This window comes from Malaya genurostris, chromosome 2 (genome assembly GCF_030247185.1).
Source record: "Malaya genurostris strain Urasoe2022 chromosome 2, Malgen_1.1, whole genome shotgun sequence".
NCBI lineage: Eukaryota > Metazoa > Arthropoda > Insecta > Diptera > Culicidae > Malaya > Malaya genurostris.
The window spans coordinates 334,442,384-334,463,557 of NC_080571.1; the positions used below are offsets into that span (position 1 = coordinate 334,442,384).

The window sequence follows — 21,174 nt, forward strand, 5'->3', positions numbered from 1 at the left end:
TCTGACTCGTCTCCTCTCCAGATGCAGTAATTTGGCTTGTTGACGTATCCATTCAACCAGAAATGAATACATTTCTTCGATAATGAAGATGATCTTCGCCCAAGTTTGCAGCGTCCATTCATGATTGAATTATAGACCAAACGACAATTCGTGATTAAATTATAAACCAAACTATATATAATTTAATCACGTAAAAGACTCTCAGGATTGAAGCTAAATAAACAAATAACAATAATCGACCTATCATTTGCTTTTAACTGTCATTTAATATGTGTACTTAGCTAAATAATTAGCAAGTTGAATTCAAGAAAAATCTCTTAATTGTCCTCATAAAATCAACGGCATAATCGTTTCATCGATTCGTTCAATAGTTCAATTTGTTCAATTCGGGCCCACGATGACCATAACCATCTTCATATTAATAAGAATATCATATACAAGTTAAGCGAAAAGTCAATGAAACTTATTTCAATATAATATAAGTATTCATTAGATTTGTCATGCGGATCGCATGCAGATTGTATTTCATAGAAACATAACCTTATTGAAAGCGTACATAAAATCTTAATCACGGAAGAAAAAGAGATGCTGTTTTCCAATGCTTCCTCTTATGGTGCATCAAAAATCACCAAAATCACCATTTCAAAAGCCTAATATGAAAATATACCTCTATTATAATGTTTATGGCTCTACACTATACATCTGATCTATCACTATTATAGTTTTCATACGAACAACTTATGAATTCCACAGTATATGAGAAAAGTTATGTTTGTCATAGATGCTTCGCACAATGTTTTCCGTATGAAATCATTCTGAAATTCCATATAGTTTTTGCCACACATTACCAGCTTGTGTGCAATTTTTTTCAGTGTATTGATCCAAACCCACTGATAGGTGTCACCCCAAACTGCGTCTACTTTCTGAACGGCGTCTGAATCAGACGACACCTCGTCTGACAGACTGATGTTGTTTTATTGATTCCTATTGGAACTGTCAACGTTTTGCTGTCCAATATTTTGCACCGTCGTGCAATTCGTGAGACATGTTGCGATGATAGTGTCAGTGTGTCCAAAGGAAAATGAGGAAAAATTGATGTTTTTTGTGTGAAAATCCTGTGTGACTGCGGCTCCAGAAAAGTTTCAATTTTCTCTACCCAAACTCCCCGTTGGTTTTACAGTGCTACTTGTGATTTCAGTGTAAACGGATAACATTAGCAGTGTTGATAGTGATGAAACGTTAATTGTGCAAAGCGTGAAATTTCAGTGTTGGTGCAAAATTCTATTGGACTTGCCAAATCGGAAAACTGGCTAACTAGGATCGGGTGAGTTTGATTGATTTTTTTTCCGCATTGACTGCTTACCAAAGGATATCAGAAAGTAACAATGGCGGCGTTGTCTTTGATGCATTCCCCATTGATAACATAGATTATGACCCCACGAAGCTAGGGTGAACTGATAACAGAGTAGAAAATGAAGCCTTCATAAGAAATTATCCTGCTTTTTGGGTCGTGAACATCCTAGGGAAACTACTCGCATATCGATTTTCTGTCAAAACTGCCTTTTTCCGTGTTGGGTGAGGCTCGAAGAATCCCCGACAGAAATAGTAAGTGATAAACAAAAATCCCAATAGTCCTATGTTTATTATCGTTGTCATGAGCAGGTCGATTCTGATAACTAAGCTTTCGAGCGTTATCTTGATGGGACTGAAATGAGCTCGGGCTTTGTAAACCACCGCAGTTGTTAGATGTGTATTGATTTTAGGTTATGTCAACGCCATCTTTATTCACATAATATTAAGTAGGATAATGAAAACGATAAAAACAAAATGTATTGTTTGCTGGGTGAAAATCCTCCTCGGCTAACTCCTGAGACGATTTTCTTATTTGATTCTATAAGTGGATGTCTGCAAGAGGAAATCCAGTCGCATAGCAAGTCATATTTTGATTTTCTCGTCGAGCATTCAGTGCGTGAAGCGCGAATAGCAGCGGGGTGTAACAAAAAGAAAAACAGCAAAATAATCGCTGCTGGTGGTTTTGTTTTGACGTTTTGGAAGTCGACAGCGGCGACCTCCAGGCAGAGAATAAAAATATAGCATGCAAACGACACAACGGAAATGTCACAAATTCCAAACCTTGGCACTTTTTGCTTCTCGATTCCTGACTTTGATTTTTTTATGTTTTGTGCTTTTTGCCGAGCAAATTGGCGGCAGTGTTTTGATAAATGGTTCGCGGCATAGTTGCTCGGTAGATTTTGTTTTAATTTGTGGCTGTCAACGAATTTTAGTGCCGGTAAATCCAGATTCTTACGCTTGGTTTTGAAATCAAATTGTTTAAGAATATATTTAGAAAACGTAAAAATTTCCGAATATGATTGCATACTTGAACATGTTTTTATATTCAGTTTTCGGTATGGCCACCAAAGCCATCTGCGATTTTTCCATAATCTCATCTCGGGTGCTGAAACGCATTTCACGGTGTGGTTTCTTGAGTCGACCGAAAAAGTCGCAGGGAGCCAAATCAGGTGAATTCGATGGTTGCTGAATGGTATTCATTTCGTTGGCATTATGTGACGATCCAATCAAATTCGGATTTTGTAGCAAGTATATTACATTTGTAAAGAGAAATGGAAAATTTGAAGAGACGTCAATTTGATAGTTTCGATTGATTTTTCAACCCTTAATTTTTCCATCGGCATCATTTTTTACCGTTTTCGAGCTACAGTGATATGAAAAAAGGGTGGGTAATGCCAGAGATAGAAATGGAAAACGGAAATTCGAATAAAACTGATGTGCTTCTTACACACTTCCGAATATCAATAATCTTATTAGTTGATTGATTGTGTGAATTTTGCAAATTTCACAACTTCGCTTCCAGAATTGTAACGGGCATCTATACTAAAGTATGATTTATTGACGACAAACATATTCCACCACATAAATAACGCTGAACAATTTTTTCGGGAACTTTTTAATGATTCTCAAGTGTTGATTTTTTGTCACCGTTTTGATAAATAAATCACACGTATTAATACTTGAATTGGACTCATTCTCAGAATTCTGAATTTCTTGAACTAATTTTTGAACTGGAAATCCGAACCTGAATTAGGGATCTGGGTTCAGTTCCTGAACCCAAGTTCCGAATTCAATTCCAGCATGTTCAGAATTCTGAACCTGAGTTCTGGAAATGAATTCTGAAACTAAATTCAGGAATTAAATTCTGAACCTGAATCTAGGAAGTACAGGCAGAAGTTTAACAGAAAGTAAATCAAGATTCAAAAGTCAGTTCAAAAATTCTGATTCCAAGTTCAGATTTAAAATGTTGTTCTGAATATTGATCTAGAATTCATATCTTGAATTTTCTTCCATTATACTGAATTCCTGAATCAAAACTCTGGAAGTGAACTCCGAACTAAAATTAGGGCACTCAGTTCCAAAATGTTATTAAGGAACTAGCTTCAAACTTCGAGTTCTAGAATCCGGAATTTGGATTTAGTTCCAGAGTCTTAGATTTAACTTTCGAATCTGTTTTCTGGAACCAAATTGTGAACCTGAATTCTGAAACTTAATTCTAAAATTAAAATAAGTTTTTCATGTGGACCATTCATATGAGAAGTTTCTGAACTCAGTTCCAAAATTCAGTTTTAGAATTCAGTTCCACGCAAAAAGTCTGTTTTTACTGCTTCCAGTTGAAGATTCTCACCACCACATCTAGTCCCGTCTAACGCACAAGATCCATCAAACCATCGTACAAGTGCGAAAAAGTCAGGCAAGTGTGACGAGTTGTCATCATTGAAAGAAGAAACAATTCTGGTCTTATCTGCGGAATAAAACTTTTTCCCGTGGAGATCCTGTCAGTGTCCACTATCGTCACCAATCTCCGTCGACAGTTTCGGATTCAGTCAACCTATTCTCGTCATTCTTTCGAAGCGAGCTAAGTAATAACTCACCGCCTTTGTTAGAATCGTACCTGAGTAGTCTGCCGACGTATTCTTTGAGTATATCTGCTACTGCTCTCACTGAACGCAAGGTTAAAACTATCTACGACAAGTTGATGGATCGAAAGGACCAATATCTGACGGATTATCTCCGTCTTTTTTAAAGAAATGTTTTTTCTGCCTTGGCTTTATTTGCATCTCTGCTTTTCAACCACTCGCTCTCTGAGAACTATTTTCCCTGATTGGTTAACCAATTGGATTCTATCGTATCTCACAGGTCGTAATGCCTACGTACGAATCGGATCTGTACTCTCGGATTCCTTTCACGTTACCTCGGGTGTACCCCGAGGAAGCCATCTCGGGCCACTTATTTTCGTGTTATTCGTGAACGATCTGTACATACCTTGTTACCTTGTTACCCTGTGCTCTCATCAACCTACATCAATCTACTGTACATAATAGACGAGTACTCCTTCAACAACTCTTCGTTTTTGACCTACTACTCGATTGCCCCAGAATTAGTTTGAACATTCCGGGAAGATCGCTCACTTCACCGCACATCCCAAGTAACAATTTTAATATTAATAAATACTTGTAGCTGTCTTCAATGCTACATAATAAATCTTGCATTAAAACTTTAAACTCCACGAAAGCCTACTGAAAACCTCTATAAGGGCATGTTCCTGCCAAGTGGACCATTATTCATAAGGTTTATAAAGCAAAGTTAGCATAAACCTGCGTTAAAACTCCAAATTCAAGAAAATTTTGAAACCAGCTTTACGATCAACATTTAAATTATTCGGAAGGAATGAATTCCGCTATGAATAAATTGTCGTTTTGATAATATTTTTCATGGCTATGTGTGTGTCATGTCTGCTTTGAATGCAACCAGTAAGAATATATTAGATTTTATTTACAAGTTTGAGGTTTTCTCCGAACGTAAAAACTTCATGCGCTTTTATTTTTATCGTGAATGTTTGGATAAAAATAAGAATTATAACTAATCGCCTTGAAATAAATGCAGTTTTTGCGAAAATCTCCATGATTTTTAAAAATCATTTTTTGTGATTCTTCGTCAGTTTTGTATAAAACTTTTTCGTGGCATTAAAACTTGTGTACACGTTCTGAGAATGAATCATTAAAGCCCATCATTTTTATTCGTTTTTGCATTTCGAAGTATATTTGAAGTCAATAAATGCTACGGTATAGGACATCATAATGGCGGCCATGAAATTTTCTTTAATGCAAATTACGCTTAACCCAAGAAGCAATAAATCAAATAGCCCACAACAAATGTGTCATAAATATACTTTAGACCCCTCAAATTTGCTCTGAGTGAAACTGTCATCCAATGAACACGCACTCACAAAAAATTAGATTTATGAAAGAATTTAACTGACAATAATGTTTTAAAGAAAATGTTTGAAAGCAATATTAAGAGTGTTTGCATGGTTTTATTCTAGTACACATTGTTTTATTTTTAGTCCAGTTGTTAGTCTGGGTAAAAAGTTTTATAGAAGCTTTAAAAACTATGATATTACTTGTCAAAAGAGACATTTATTATAGTCGTCATAAAACAGGTAGTGATTGAAAAATCAATTACAAAACTCCTATAAATTACAATCAAAACCATTAGGCATTCGAATTGTTACTTGGGATAGTACATTCAGCACAGTCCAACGGATGTTTGTTGTCATCGTTTCAATAGCGTGTATAAGTTATTTGATTTTAATAAAGACTGTCCCAGAAAGTATTGACGCAACCAAAAACCGCTGCCATTTCGCAATGGTTCAGAATCTGTCAATTTTTATGGCTGCGTCCTGTTGTTTACACTCTTCTCTTATAACTTGTGCAGTTGTTTATTCGTTTTCATTAGTTTGTTTCGAAATGCGTGGACTTGCAGCAGAACAACGTCGAAAAATTGTGTACAAATGATGTACAGAACGCGGACTGTCACTGTGAAAGATAGCAAAAATGGAAGGAGTAAGTGAAAAAGCCGTGCGAAATGCAATAAGGAAGTTCGGTGAGGATAACACCTTTGAGGATTAACTTGAAAACGGGTCGAAAAAAAGGTCCTGCTAACCCTCAGTTGGATAAACGTATACTGAAGGCGTTCGAGCAAAAGAAGGAGGTTTCGGTTCGGGATGTGGCCAAAAAAGTGGGCACTTCGAAGTCAAATGTTCTTCGTGCTGAAGAACGTTTGAATCTTCGAACCTATAAAAAGCAGAAACAACCAAAACGTAGTCCGAAACAAGAAGCATCGATCAGGCCGAGAGTTTGAAAGCTGTACAATACGATTCTTGCTAAAAATTTGAACTGCATAATCATGGACGACGAAACCTACGTGAAACTCGATTACAAATCCTTGCCGGGGCTACAATATTATACGGGGCGAGAAGGGCAAGTGTTAAACCAGTCCGAGAAATCGATTGAAGTCGAAAAATTTGGTTAGAAAGCTATGGTCTGGCAAGCAATTTGTAGCTGCGGTAAGATTTCCACACCCTTCATCACCACTGTTTCAATGAACAGCGAAATATACATCAAGGAATGTTTACAAAAACGACTTCTACCCATGATTCAAAGCCACAAGGATTCAGTTGTCTTCTGGCCAGATCTTGCTTCTTGCCACTACTCGAAATCAACGATAGAATGGTATACTAGCAAAAATGTCACTTTCGTCCCAAATCCACCAAATTGCCCACAACTTCGACCAATTGAGGATAAAAGGAGCAGCATTACAGCATTCTTTCAAACAAACTTATAAAACCGATACACTGAAGAAGGATGTAAATAACATTCCGAAATACCCGTATCCGTATTGTAACGTTTGTTATGCTTCATTAAAGTATAGTGGCTTTGTGAAAGTGTAATAACGTGACAGTGAAATAGTGGAATTAAATGGTACATAAATAGTGCAACTGTTGAATATATTCCGCTAACAGCTCCAGGTGAAAAAAAGTGACAATGGTTATCAAGCCAAGTGAGCCAAACAGGTTTATTAGGAAACATGTCTCGGCAGCCGAAACCATTCAAAAGTTTGAAAAAGATTGGAAAAAAGTGTCAAAACTTGTCGCCAAGAAGTCTGTACGGAATTTAATGAGGAACGTTCGCAAGAAGGTGCGCCAGCTAGTCTACAATGGCTAAGTAGCAAATGTTGAGAATAATATTCTGTTTTTGTAGTCTAATATTATCAGTATATCGAATAAAATTTGAATATCTGACACTTGTGAATTATTTACAGCGAATCGAAATCAAAGTGCGTCCATACTTTCTGGGACAGCCTTTATAAGCAAAGGCACACTCAAATTGAAAATAAAATTTTTAGGTAGCATAAGTGTGTAGTTACTATATGAAATTTAAAGTCCCGGGCCTTTCACAGAAAAGACGTTAATAGTTTTGAACCTTGTAAAATTTATTTGAGAACAAACCTCTAGACGGCCCTATACCACATTTCATGACAATCTATCCACTAGTGCTTAAATAACAGCTGATCGTGTCAGACGAGATCTAGTTTTCATCAAGTTATGGAAGAAGACGCACCGAAAATACATAATTGACTGATTTACGGTATGGATTGGTTCACCATTCCCCGTATTCTCCAGACCTAGCCCCCATTGACTATTATGCTCATCAAATTTTCGATTGCATGGAGAAAAAATTGTGCTGTTGGGTTTAGAACAACAAGCTTTATTCATGATTAAGTTATACCCATTCTTGTGCAGTGTAAGTTTTGAAAAGACGCCTCATAGTAAAGTAAGTCGTATTCACGACAAAAAAAGTACGGGTGTGTAATGTCAGAGACACAACTGAATGTCGTGAATACGAATATGATACGCTTTATTTATGCTTCCGAATTCGATTCGGATTGATTGATCGATTGTTTGAATTGTGCAACTTTCCCTTCTTGCATTACTAGAAATTTAAACGATGCGCTTAGACTAAATTACAGATTAGTTACATTAAACATTCTGAAACGAAATTAAATATTATGAAATAAGCAGTATAGTTCTTTATAATAAAATAATGGTGGCTCTGAAAAGAACTTTTTATGAAAGCGTTCGTGATGGAGAGTGACGAGTTGAGTTAATTCAGCACGCAGACTCTGAATTCTAAACCCATATTCCGGAACTAAGCTCTGAAACTTGAAGACGATTGTTCGCCATGACTACCAGAATGGGTTGTATAGAGTACAGTAAAAAAATGTCCGCATGATTCTTTAGGAGTATTATTATGGTTCTAAAAAGAACCGAATAGAAGAAGTCTGGAATAAAGAACTGGACCCTGAGTTCAAGAACTAAACTTAGAATCAATAACAGACTCAGAATCCAGTTTCAATTCTAGAACTGCAATTTCAGTTCCGAAATACAGTTCCAGAATCCAGTTTCAGCACGCAAGCTCTGAATTATAAACCTATATTGCGGAACTAAAATCTGAAACTTGAACTGCCCCGTTACGACTACCGAAAAGCAAATAAGAGTTGCGACCTGAGCGTTTGAGGTTTTAAACCACGCCGAAGGTGCACTCTCCGTCGCTGCTGGTTGAAGATTTAACTCCCACGACGTCTGCTTCCATCGGACGCACGAAAAGAAATGATCGATTTTCACCACGGTTCCCCTTTTATACGCATTCAGATGAAGATATGTGCCTGACTACCAGCATGCATGAATGATTTATGCTAAAGCGTCCACGAATTTAGTAACCTACACTTCCTTCATCATACGTTGATTACAAGCACGACTACGAGTAGATTTTATATACACCGATTTCTCAACTGCGTTGGACAAAATCAATCATCACATAACGATCTCCAAGTTAAGTAGACTGTGATTAAACGGATCATTTTTGGATTGGCTTCGTTTATATCTAACTGGTCGTGGTGGTTTTTCAAGATCTATGAAAATTCCACTAAGTGGACTAAGAAGGGTTTTTTGATGTGGAACACATCTTTTTTTCTATATAGGGGTGCAAATCAGAAACTCAAGGAAAAATACACGTAGAAATGTGGTCAGGTTTTAAACACTTACAGCTCAGTATATTTTGTATCAATTATTAATATTATTTTATCGTTTGATTGGAAATATTTCTAAGTTTCGATTTGAATGTATGAAGCCAAGTATTTTCAATTATATATGATTGAAATTTTGATTAGTAACGAGCAGTGTCCTATTTTGTCTGCTAAAAATCTCCGACATACCGGATTTCCCTGCCATAGACGACGGTTTTTTTTTTTGTTTCAATTATAGAGGTTTTAACACCTTAAAGTCATTCGCCTCTTCGGACCAGAAAATCTTTCTGGCCCTATGTGCGGGGTTGGGAATCGAACCCAGGTGGGCTGTGTGATAGGCATCGACTATCCCATCACGCTATACCCGTCCCCCGAGACGACGGTTTTAAAGGAGTAAACGATATATCAAAGGGAAAGGATCGCTCTGATTGGTCAATCGATGCAAAAGCGAAGCTGTTGGGAGCAGCGCGAATCTATACATAGAAGCAAAATTATAGCTAACGTTTCAGTCCTACGCGTAGCATGCTGGAGGTAGGTTGTTGCTTGTCTAAAAGACAAAAAGTGCCATAAAAAATTTGAAGCTTATGTCATGCGAGTTTGGATGAAATTCCATGTTATGTTGTCTTCACTTGACAACTAACCCAAGGTCAATTTTGAGTGCTTAAGATTAATTCCAGCTTTTTATTTGATAAGATGAACTCGATTAATATTGAGAAAAAGTTTATCGCTTCAACCGATCGCAGAATGGTAGAGAAACTTAACGCTATAAAAATAACTGCTTGCATACAAAACTTGAACACAAGTTTAGCGAAGAGAAGCCTAAATATCAAAATCGTATCGCAGGTATGTACAAAGATATAGTTGCATACATTTGGGATATTGGTGTAATTTCGTCGGCTATAAAACAAACAATGTTCGGTGTTGGTTCCTAATCAAGATCAATCTAGGCAGACTCTCTTTTGCAATTGCGGATTCAAAAGTGTGACGATTGATTAAACTGTTTGATTGTAGATCATTAGAAATTTTGGTTGATGTGGAACAAATCAATGGCTCGAACAACCCCATGAGACTGATCCTTGTAGTTTTGCCTTTCTCTATAGAAAGGTATTAGAATTGCTGGAAAAACCGACTTTCGAACGGAGCCTCGGAGACCCATAGTGTTATATACCATTCGACTCAGTTCGACGAGATCGGAAAATGTCTGTGTGTATGTGTGTGTGTGTGTGTGTGTGTGTGTGTGTGTGTATGTGTATGTGTGCACTTTTAGAAGATATTTGAACGCGCTCAATTTTCTCAGAGATGGCTGAACCGATTTTAACAAACTTGGGCTCGTTTGAAAGCTACTGTCGGGCCATTGATCAAGTTCGAAGATCAAATGGCTGTGACTTTTGGTTTCGGAGATATGATTGTATAAGTGACGTAACCGACAAAAGGCGTTGAATTTGAACGCGCTCAATTTTCTCAGAGATGGCTGAACCGATTTTAACAAACTTGGGCTTGTTTGAAAGGTACTATCGGGCCATTGATCAAGTTCGAAGATCAAATGGCTGTGACTTTTGGTTCCAGAGATATGATTGTATAAGTGACGTAACCGACAAAAAGCGTTGTATTTGAACGCGCTCAATTTTCTCAGAGATGGCTGAACCGATTTTAACAAACTTGGGCTCGTTTGAAAGCTACTGTCGGGCCATTGATCAAGTTCGAAGATCAAATGGTTGTGACTTTTGGTTCCAGATATATGATGGTATAAGTGACGTAACCGACAAAACACATTGATTTTTACCGCTCTTATATATAAGGGTGCCAAAATTTTGGGATCATCTCTATTTTCGTTAAACTCTAGTGCTCAAAAGTTTAAGCACCTCGAAAAAAGCCTTCATGCAAAATTTGACCTAAATCGGACATGCTTAAGGGGTGCTACCCGGTGGTAAAGGTTTGACAATTTTCGATCTTGAAAAAGCACCATAGGGGGGAGTACATGAAATTTCCAAAATCGAAAATTTTTTTTGTTGCCAAAACTCTTAAAACTGCATAAAACATCGAAATTTAGTGTCATCTTGAAAAAAAAATTTTTTGAAAAAATCAACTTTCTGGGACTTAGCAAAATTTTCATATTTTTTCTAAATCCCAAAAAGTCGATTTTTTCAAAAAAAAATTTTTTCGAGATGACAGTTAATCTCGACGTTTCATGCAATTCTAAGCCTTTTGGCATCAAAAATTTTTTTTCGATTTCGAAAATTTCATGTACTCCCCCCTATGGTGATTTTTCAAGATATATGAAAATTTCACTAAGTGGACTAAGAAGGCTTTTTTTAGATTAGCATTACTGTTCTCATACAAATAGGCAACGCAAATGCCAAGCACTAGTTTGGAAAAATGATGCTGACTGTGTAAAATAAACACTGAAGCATGCTTTTGTGAACTACTCGAATCAATCTGAATCAATTGGTGTCTAAATTTATTTTATAACATATGAAACATATTTTCATGAGACTGTTATGAAAGAAGAGAAAGGCATTATCACACCACTAGGAGGATTAAGAAGGGTTTTTAGATTAGCATCACTCTTCTCATATAAATAGGCAATGGAAATGCCAAGCGCTTGATTGGAAAAACGATACCGTGACATAAACACTGAAGCATGCTTTTGTGAACCACTCGAATCAATCTGAATTAATTGGTGTCAAAAATGAGCCAAAATTAGTGTCAGAAATTATATCATAAAATGATGAAAAATTCATGAGACTGCTTTGAAGAAAGAGAAAGGTATTATCACACCACTAGGTGGATTAAGCCCATTGCTAGCATGTGTCCCATATTTAACAAATGTCTCAATTCTTTCAAATTTCATTTATCACGCAATGTTATCAAGCAATCGTTCCTCATGTTATTGTCTCATTAGATTAAGTTACTACAGAAACACTAGATTAAAGGAAATGTATCATTCGGATGATTGTAATCAGTTGATGCAAAAGATGAGGAGGTTTTACGCCTGCTGGAGAGCAAGTTTGACAGAAACTAACTCCTGCTCCAAATAAAAAAATTAAAGATGATGAGGAAAAAAAAAGACATTCAGAGTACAATCCGACAACAGGAGAAGGCAGTTCGTGCTCGCATCGCATCGACACAGTCGAAAATTTCTTACGGTCGCGACGACAGAAACAAAGACAATACAGTGCAGTGAACAATAGACTGTACGAAATGGGGCAAATACGATTTAACGAAGCCTGAAACTTGGCCTACAAGGCCAAATTTAATTTGTATTGATTTCAAGCGCTGCAAAGTTAGACCAGCAGCAACCGAAATTAAAAATTTTGCTTAAGGAACGAATGCATGTAAACGTTAATGATGTAAGTGAGATTCAATTCAACAAAGCGTCTAACTGTGTGTTCATTATGTTCAAACGTGAAAGAGATGCAATTGCATTTGCTTCGGGTAATAACGGGGTGCACAGTGTTGATCATGACAATGTTAAATATAAAATCCCTGTGTACTTGGTGGACAATGCCATAGAAGTATGCGTGCATGACCTTCCTCCGCAGACCAGTAATGGGTTCGTTCGGGAAAGTATGTCGCAGTACGGCGAAGTTCTTTCCATCGAAAGAGAAGTATGACGGAATTTTTTCCGGGTATCCGGAATGGCGTGCGAGTGGTACGTATGCAACTACGTAAAGCAATTCCATCTTACATCATTTGTGATCAAGACGGGATACATCCGTGTAAAACGCTGATTACGTATGAAAATCAACTGGAGCGCAGTACTCCTGTTGCACCATTGAACCAACTGCAATTAATGCACAACAAGGCGCGTCTACAGCAACTAACAACCAACACAAGAATGCGAATTACAAGGAAAACGAAGAAAAAACGGAACAACAACGATACCACCGATGCGGCGATGGAGGACGAGACGAGCCACGAACAAAGTGCCCTTCAACCCTCGCAAGATAAAAATGAAAGTTCTTCTCCCCCTAGAAAAAGGGTGACAACGAAATCCAACGGTAAAAAAATTATTTTATCTAATAAAAACATGGCTCATTCGGCCACGTAAAGCTTGTACGCAAATCGGCCTAAATAATAAAATTTTTATAAAAAAAAACTGGAGAAGGCACTATCTCAGAAAACAAAAGCTGAACAGGAGGCGATAAATAATTGAAACTGAAATTATAAAGATTGAATCAGATCGTCCTGATTTGGTCTACCTTAAAATTTTTCTTACCGAGAAGGAAAAGCTTGCGGAAATCACAAAATTGTAAGCATTTTTATTTTCACTGTTACATTTTCCGTACATCAGAGAGTACATATTAACGAAGGACATAAAAAAAGATGGAGTATAAAAATGAAGTCGATTTCTTGGTGTTACTCAAAGTGACGTATTATGTGCGGACTTATTTATTGTGTTGAAGTGACAAACTTGTGCAGATTTTTCTTTCGAATAGTATTTCACGTTTCGATCCGTAATAAATTGAAGATAATTTGTCCGTTTTATAAAAATTGCTGAAATGTTAGATTTAAAACAGATTGAAAAAAACATAAACAAAGAAGAAGCTCTAAGATTCGAGTGCCCAACGCGCAAACATCAATCATTTAAATCATTCCTTGCGGCACGTACCGAAAGCCACCTGGTTCCTATCAGTTGGCAGCAATAGAAGGCCAACTTCCACGTCTTTCCGTCGCTGTTCCGACAGCCCGTAGCATAAATTTTCTCGACAAAATCACGTAATCCGATTTGATTCACTGCTGACACTGAAGATAAAATATAAGTGGAATGATAACTGGCACGATAGCAGTCGATAGCAGTGAACCCGCCAGATTAGTTCGTCAATTTTGAATCGATAACAACTCGATTGGAAATTTGTGTTTTATACATTATTGTAAGCTACCGGCCGTTGGTTTCGGTAAAACCAGGCATATTGCAATCCAATCTAATGTTTTTCGAAACGAAAAAAAAACCAAGGAAGTCATCTAATTTTCAATAAAACAATTAAATTCAAAGATCCACAAAAATCTGTTAGGCCTCGAGTGACGTGACTCGACCAAAATCGCTCCCGCATCGTACTCCTGTTATGGTGCTTACGACCCAATCCAGTCTCTTTTGTCGACTGACAGTCAGTCGACCGGACGCTGAAAAATTATCTCTTTCATCGTTCCAACATCGTCAACACCATAAACAGGAATAAAAGCACAGACCAGTACCGGGCTAGTACGAACACTACCATTATCGGATCGGAAAATCGGTTTTTCCTCGTGGGGTATTTGCTTTGTGCGTGTGTTTGTGTGAAGTTGGAAGTGCGATTCGGGGAAATGACTGAAATCATGTGTTGCAGCATGACGTCAACGTTGGGGTGCTTACTGTTCAGATCCTTCCGTTTCGCTGGTTCGCACCCGATATCTTTGTGTGTGCTGTTCTCGCGGGATTGCGTTGGTATTGGTGTCAGTTCCTAGCGTTGATAGCGGGGAAAATCGATTTTTCTCGGAAAGTAATTATGCTCAAGAGGTTACAAACGGAGGCATGCACAGACCGTGCTAGGGCATTTCTGGTTGGTTGATGGTATAGGTTTCGGTCTTGTGTACGGGAATTTCATCCTGCAAGATACCGAGTCTGTTCTGTTCGGGAGCTTCGATGACGAAAACGTGGACGAAAAACCCATGGCACACAGCTGCCATTGAGTTACAAAGGAAGCCGGCCGAGGGTTGACGAGGGTGCGGAAGTAAGTTTGTCGGTTTGAATGTGTGAATTTGTGAGGTTAAATCTAGCTTGAATAGCTTTTGTTTGATTATGATACTGGGATAAATTCATTCTTGAACTTGTAGCACTGTCGAACTTAAATCATATAATTTATAATATCACTGTAATTCTTGGACTGAATTTTGTTTATTTTCATCCGCCATTTCATTCACGATATTTATTGACGATTACTTTCGCATTTTTTAATGATATACGTCAAAACTACTGCTTTGGAATTGATTGCAAAAATTTAATGGAATCCATCATAAAAGTTGGAAAATTGCAAAATAATATTTAGCATTGAAGTAGAATAAACTTTCTGTCTATGTTTTACAACAATTTGACACAGTATACGCTTAGAAAGCAAGATGCATTCCGAATCAATCGCGTATTAGATTCGATTCTAGTCGCTTGCAATGGAATAAAATTTATTATCAATTTGAATTAACTTGATATGGTTGGAATAAATCTCAAACAAACAAATTCATGCTGAACAGGTAAATTTTTTCGAAAAGGAGACTTAAAATTTTCAGGAAAAGAGAGTAAATTGATATCTTATGAATTCTTCTTTAACACAGACATAAATTTCATTTGCTGGGCGGGGATTAGTCGCAAATTGGAATCTGGGTCTGAAGAATTACAAATCATGTAGATCACATCATCAAAAAATCGTACACCTAGTAGTTTGTATGTATGATCAAATGAATAATGAAGGTATCTCTTAGATTTCGTTGTGAATATGGTTAAGATCTCGATGGTTTGCTATTAAAACTGCGATCGTATGGATACATCAAGTCAAGTCTGTTTTAATCCTCTTAGTGGAGTGATGATGCCTATCTCATATCATTCATATTCTATTCAGCGCCAACGTCAGAGAACGTAGTGTGTGGTGAAATACAAATTTTCGGCACTGATTCGTCCCAGTACTGCCAAACTGAGTTTCTAATAACAAATCGTTCGTCTCGATCCAAGTATTAATGATGATTTCCGAATGTGGAACATTATGGCAACGGATCTATATGAGTTGTGATTGGAAACACCAGATGTAACAACATTTTGCTCAAGAAACATGTAGAACAATATCAAAAGTGTATTTTTCACAAGGTAATGCAAATTGAATTTAATTCTGTTCAACCCAGGAGCATCATTGTTATACGACAAAAGCGTTGAAACGAGTATTTCTTGTTCTCATTTTCAACGTTATCCTCGTATTTCAAAGAGTGCTCATTGAAACCCTCGATAAAATGTCTCCAATAGCTACACTTGACACAATGTATGCTATTATATCTATTTTATATGTATATATATTTTTTTAATTCTGAAGAGTTCTTCCTTCAGATATTCGATGCGCTTGCCTTATCAATTAAAAATGCTATATTTATGTCTGACGGAGCTGCCTCGCAGTACAAAAACAGAAAAAATGTTGCAATTTAAATAAATGTATAACATTGATGCTGAGTGGCATTTTTTGCAAATTCTCATGGTAAAGGACCATGTGATGCACTCGGGGGTAATTTAAAGCGAATGGGAGAACGTGAAAGCTTGTCTAAACTACATGAACACCCAATCACAACTGCAAAACAATTATTCGAATGGGCAGAGCAGAGACGTCGAGATGCATTCACGACTATGTCTTTTTGTTATGTGTCACAAGAAGACAATTAATGGACATATAAAAATGGTGTTATAATTAAATATCCTAGTATCTAGGAACTAGTAGAACAGCTACTTTTAGAAGAAAGGATATCATGAACAAATTTATTGCCTTTAACCTGCAATATTATTCTACTGTTTAAAGGATTATCTTTCAACGAGAGCTTAAAATATCGAATATATGATATCTGTAAATTGTTTTAGCTGTAACTTCATCATTTTTCAAAAGGCACGGGTGGGATAGCCATCAATCTCTAGGTTTTAATAAAAGTTTTAAAATAAAAATTATCAAAAAAAAAGGCGGGTGGGTAATGTCAGAGACATAACTGGATGTCGTGAATACGAAAACAACTGACATGTTCCTTAACACTTCCGAATATCAATTGTATGAATTATGCACGCATTCCCCTTTTTCACATTTTTCGCAAAAACAAAGAAAGCTTCACTTGATCTCGATTACTGTGAATTTCACACAGCGAAAAGTGCACAAATCTAAGCAAACTGTTCTTGATTTGTAGTAAACTGAGGATATTTCCCTACGATTTGCAAACAACAAATCCTAATAGTTCTTTAGAAAACTTTTAGAGCCATTAGAACGGCTGATATTGTGCAATGCTCTCCACCGTTGTTTTTTTTTCCCAATGCTAATGACTGGCAGCTGTGACGAATTCGCTCTTGTCGAAAGCGAAACTAGCTGTGCAGACGACACAAAACACATCTGCTCATAGGGGCGATAGAATCCAAACTGATTCAATTTTTGTTAAGAGATTTCCTTTTATGTGATTTCGTTTGTAGCTTTTTCACTAATGGGCGGTCCTAACGGCTATAAAAATAGCCGCATTCAGAATTTTAATGTCGATTATTTCATTTCGGATTTGCATATTTTATTGAAAGAAACTATCAATATGTTGAAGGGACTCGTTTCTAGCATTCACAAGGACCAAATTGAGGAACTCACTGCGATATTCACCACTTTTCGGAACATTTTTCCCGGACGATTTGTTGTACAGCAGCAGATATTTTGTTCTCTTCCTTAGAACGCGTTCTGATTCTTATCACTCTCTCAGAGGGTAAATTTTGAAAAGGCACCCCATAGTAAAGTAAGTCGTATTCACGACAAAAATGGGTTGTATAGAGGTACAGTAAAGTAAATTCCGCATAATTCTTTAGGAGTATTATTATGGTTTTAAGAACAACCGAATAGAAGTCTGGAATAGAGAACTGGACCCTGAGTTCAAGACCTAAATTTAGATCCAATAACACTCAGAATCCAGTTTCAGTCGCTGCTGGTTCTCGCCTTGGTGGCCAGCAAACGAATGAGAGATGCGACCTGAGCGTTTGAGGTTGTAACCACGCAGAAGGTGCATTCTCTCTCGCTGCTGGTGGAAAGTTTAACTCCCACTGCTGCTGCTGGCTGGTCCTCTCGCCTCGATGGCCAGCAAGCGAATGAGAGATGCGACCTGAGCGTTTGAGGTTTTTATTAACCACGCAGAAGGTGCATTCTCTCTCGCTGCTGGTTGATGATTCCACTCCCACGACGTCTGCTGCCATCGAACGCACAAGAAGAAATGATCGATTTTCATTTTTTTTTTTTTTTTGCATAAATATCTGTTTATTAATCTTATTTTTGTGTATTACATCAACATTTTACAGTACAAGTGTTTTGACCCTTTGGCCTTTCATCTTTGTTGTTCATACGATTCGTTATTAATAATAGGTATTTTAGTTACTCTTGTTTTACATACTAATGTTTAATCATAATATTTATTTTAATTATTTATAAAATGTCTACTTACTTATAACTATCCCTAACCTAATACGTACAAATTTTGAATTATTTGTATTTCAGAGATTGAGCACCTCTCTTCAAATTTCGTGCAGTATTGTTCGAATTTTTGTTCTAGTATATCCAGTGAGGCCATCTCATGTACTTCACTAGTCCTTGTCCAAGGGGGTAGATTTAGAATCATCTTTAAGATCTTACTTTGAATGCGTTGAAGCCTAAGTTTGTGTGTTCGTGCACAACCCCGCCAAACAGGGACTGCGTATTCAATTGCGGGGTAGATGATTTGTTTATAGACAGCCATCTGATTCTTCAGGCATAGTTTAGATGTTCTACAAATCAGCGGATACAGAGACCTAATGAGTATGCTGCATTTTTGAACGATTTTGTCAACATGTGACCTGAATATCAGATGTCTGTCAAAGGTGAGTCCTAGATAGATAACTTCATCGGACCATTGAATGACCTCATCACCGAATCGTATTCTGCATTCGTCTGATGGAACAAGTTTTGGAGATCTTGAATGTGGAAACAAGATGACCTGAGTTTTTGCTGCATTGATCACAATTTTCCAGCTTGTAAAATATTCTGTTAAAGCGTCCAGACCTGTCTGTAGTTTATTTTTCAGAGCATTAATGACACGACCTTTGTAAAGAATGGCAGTATCATCAGCAAATTGTGACAGAACACCACCACCTGGAAGAGGTGGGATGTCTGATGTGAAAATGTTGTATAGAATGGGACCTAGGATACTTCCCTGGGGTACACCAGCAGGAATAGTAAATCTTTCTGAAAGTGCATTATTCAGAGAAACCTGGAATGCTCTATCTGCAAGATAATTTTTGATAATTTTAATAAGATACATGGGAAAATTATACCGATGCAGTTTGAACACCAGTCCATCGTGCCACACATTATCGAATGCCTTTTCAATATCCAATATTGTCATGGCAGTCGTTTTGGACACTGATTTGTTTTGCTGGATGACGTTGTTAACCCTTGTGAGCTGGTGGATGGTGGATCTTCCTTTCCGGAACCCAAACTGTTCTTCCAGAAATATATCCTGTTCATCTGCAAAAGCAAGAATTCGCCTTTGTATTGACTTTTCAAACAGCTTGGATAGGGCAGAGAGTAAGCTGATGGGCCGATAGCTCTTGGAAAAGGAAGGATCTTTCCCCGGTTTCAAAACTGGGATAACTTTAGCTAACTTCCACATTGAAGGGAAGTAACCAAGCTCCCAGCACCTGTTAAAAAGTTTAGCTAAGAAGACAAATGAGCGAATACTCAAATGTTTCAGCTCAATGTTGAATGTGTTGTCGAAACCGGGGGCCTTCATATTTTTGGATTTTTTCACAAAAGCCATCAGCTCATTCGCAGTGACTCTACTTTCCTCAGGAACTAAGCTGTCTGATTGGTCAACCTCAGCTACGCTATCAGCAACGGCTCTTTCATATGGACTAACAATGTTGAGTCCTAAATTGTGAGAACACACAAACTGCTGGCCTAGCGCATTTGCCTTCTCTACTGGTGTGATTAAAGGTATTCCTTCAGCTGCGTCCTGGGGTGACATCAGAGGAGGAATAGGCTTCGGTTTTTTCTTAAGCACCTTCGTTAAGGACCAGAAGGGCTTTGAATGTGGGAGAATTTCTCGAAGCTTTTGCTGGAAGTTCCTGTTGCGAAGCTCAGATATCCTTTCCTGGATTATCCTAGTTAAGTTGTTATAAGTAGTCTTCCTATCTAGGATGCCAGTTCGTTGATACTGCCTCCGGTAGATATTCCGAAGTCGGATGAGTTTCTTGGTGACACTGTCGATTTGAAGAGAGGAACTCGGCATATGTTGTACTGGAACCGTCCTATCACGAGCGACTGTGATTGAATGCTGGAAGGAAGATAGGGCCGCATCGATTTCCATCGGGGAATCTAGTGGAACATTGATATTAATAAGTTGGTCGGCGATTTGTTGAAATTGGACCCAATCGGTGCGATAATAGTTCCTCCGTGGTTGAATAGGCACTGTTTCTGGTGAAGATCCCAACGTCAATATTACTGGAAAGTGGTCAGAAGAGAGCTCGTAGAAGACAACCGGAGAGCTGTCTATGGCGATGTTGCTGATGAATATATCCAAAATGGAATGAACTCCCGATCTGGAAAGTCGCGTTGGTTGATCCGGAGCGAAGATGTTGTATTGTCCAGCTTCGTAATCTTCGGCAAGTACGAATCCGTTTCGATTCTGTCTTCTGTTTCCCCACAGCTCATGCCGTGCGTTCAGGTCCCCAGCAATGATGAATTTGTTCTGTCGTCGAGTGAGCATAGCCAGATCTCGCTTCAATGATGCACACGTACCATCTCGAAGATTGGTTTGTTTGGGGCAGTACGCTGTAATGATGATGATGGGTCCCATCGTCGTTGTAATCTCAATTCCGATGGCTTCTATAAGTTGCAATTTAAAGGCGGACAGAAGCCTATGCTGAATGGATCGTTTAATGGAAATGGCAACTCCCCCTCCTCTGGTAGTTGTCCTGTCGAGCCTGTGAATCCTGTAATTGGAAATAAAAATAGAAATTTCAGGTTTAAGATGAGTTTCAGTTAAAATAGCAATATCGGCATTCTTCTCTTGAAGAAAGTCGGACAATTCAGCAGTTTTGCTCCTGAGTGAGCAAGCATTCCAATTTACTATAACCAACTCATTATATTGCATATTCGATGATGAATCTGCCTAAGGCGTTGATTTGATCTAACCGCGTTCTGCAGTTTCGTAGTTTTGTTGTCATTGTTTCAAAAATGACGATCAGTTGTTCAGCAGAGAATAAATCACCAGAGTCATCCTTTGCTTGTGGTTGATTATTGCCCCATCCAGGAGGGATTCTTGAGGAAGATTCTTTTTGAGATCCAGCGGCTGAAGTCTTTGGATTGCTGCGAGGAAGTGGCGGCAAATTCGGAATATCCCTCTTCGGTGGGAGCCGTGGGAAATTAACTTCATCCTTCTGTGGAACATTCTTGCGCGTTGATTGTTTGCGGGACGCCTGTTGTCGAATTTTTGTGAACTCAGCACGTTTGGGACACGATTTGC

The 21,174-nt window shown here is 37.9% G+C and overlaps 1 protein-coding gene across 7 annotated transcripts in view; it reads left to right on the forward strand.

The window, feature by feature from the left end:
• The first annotated feature begins 1,010 nt into the window (after positions 1 to 1,010).
• The window catches only part of LOC131431658 (stress-activated protein kinase JNK), a 212,401-nt gene continuing 192,237 nt past the window's right edge, over positions 1,011 to 21,174 (forward strand). For 6 of the 7 annotated variants that reach the window (XM_058597495.1, XM_058597491.1, XM_058597497.1 and 3 more), the window contains exon 1: positions 1,011 to 1,324. The gene's annotated coding sequence lies outside the window, so the exon portion shown is untranslated. The remainder of the gene's footprint in view (positions 1,325 to 21,174) is intronic. The other variant, XM_058597499.1, reaches the window with a different exon arrangement.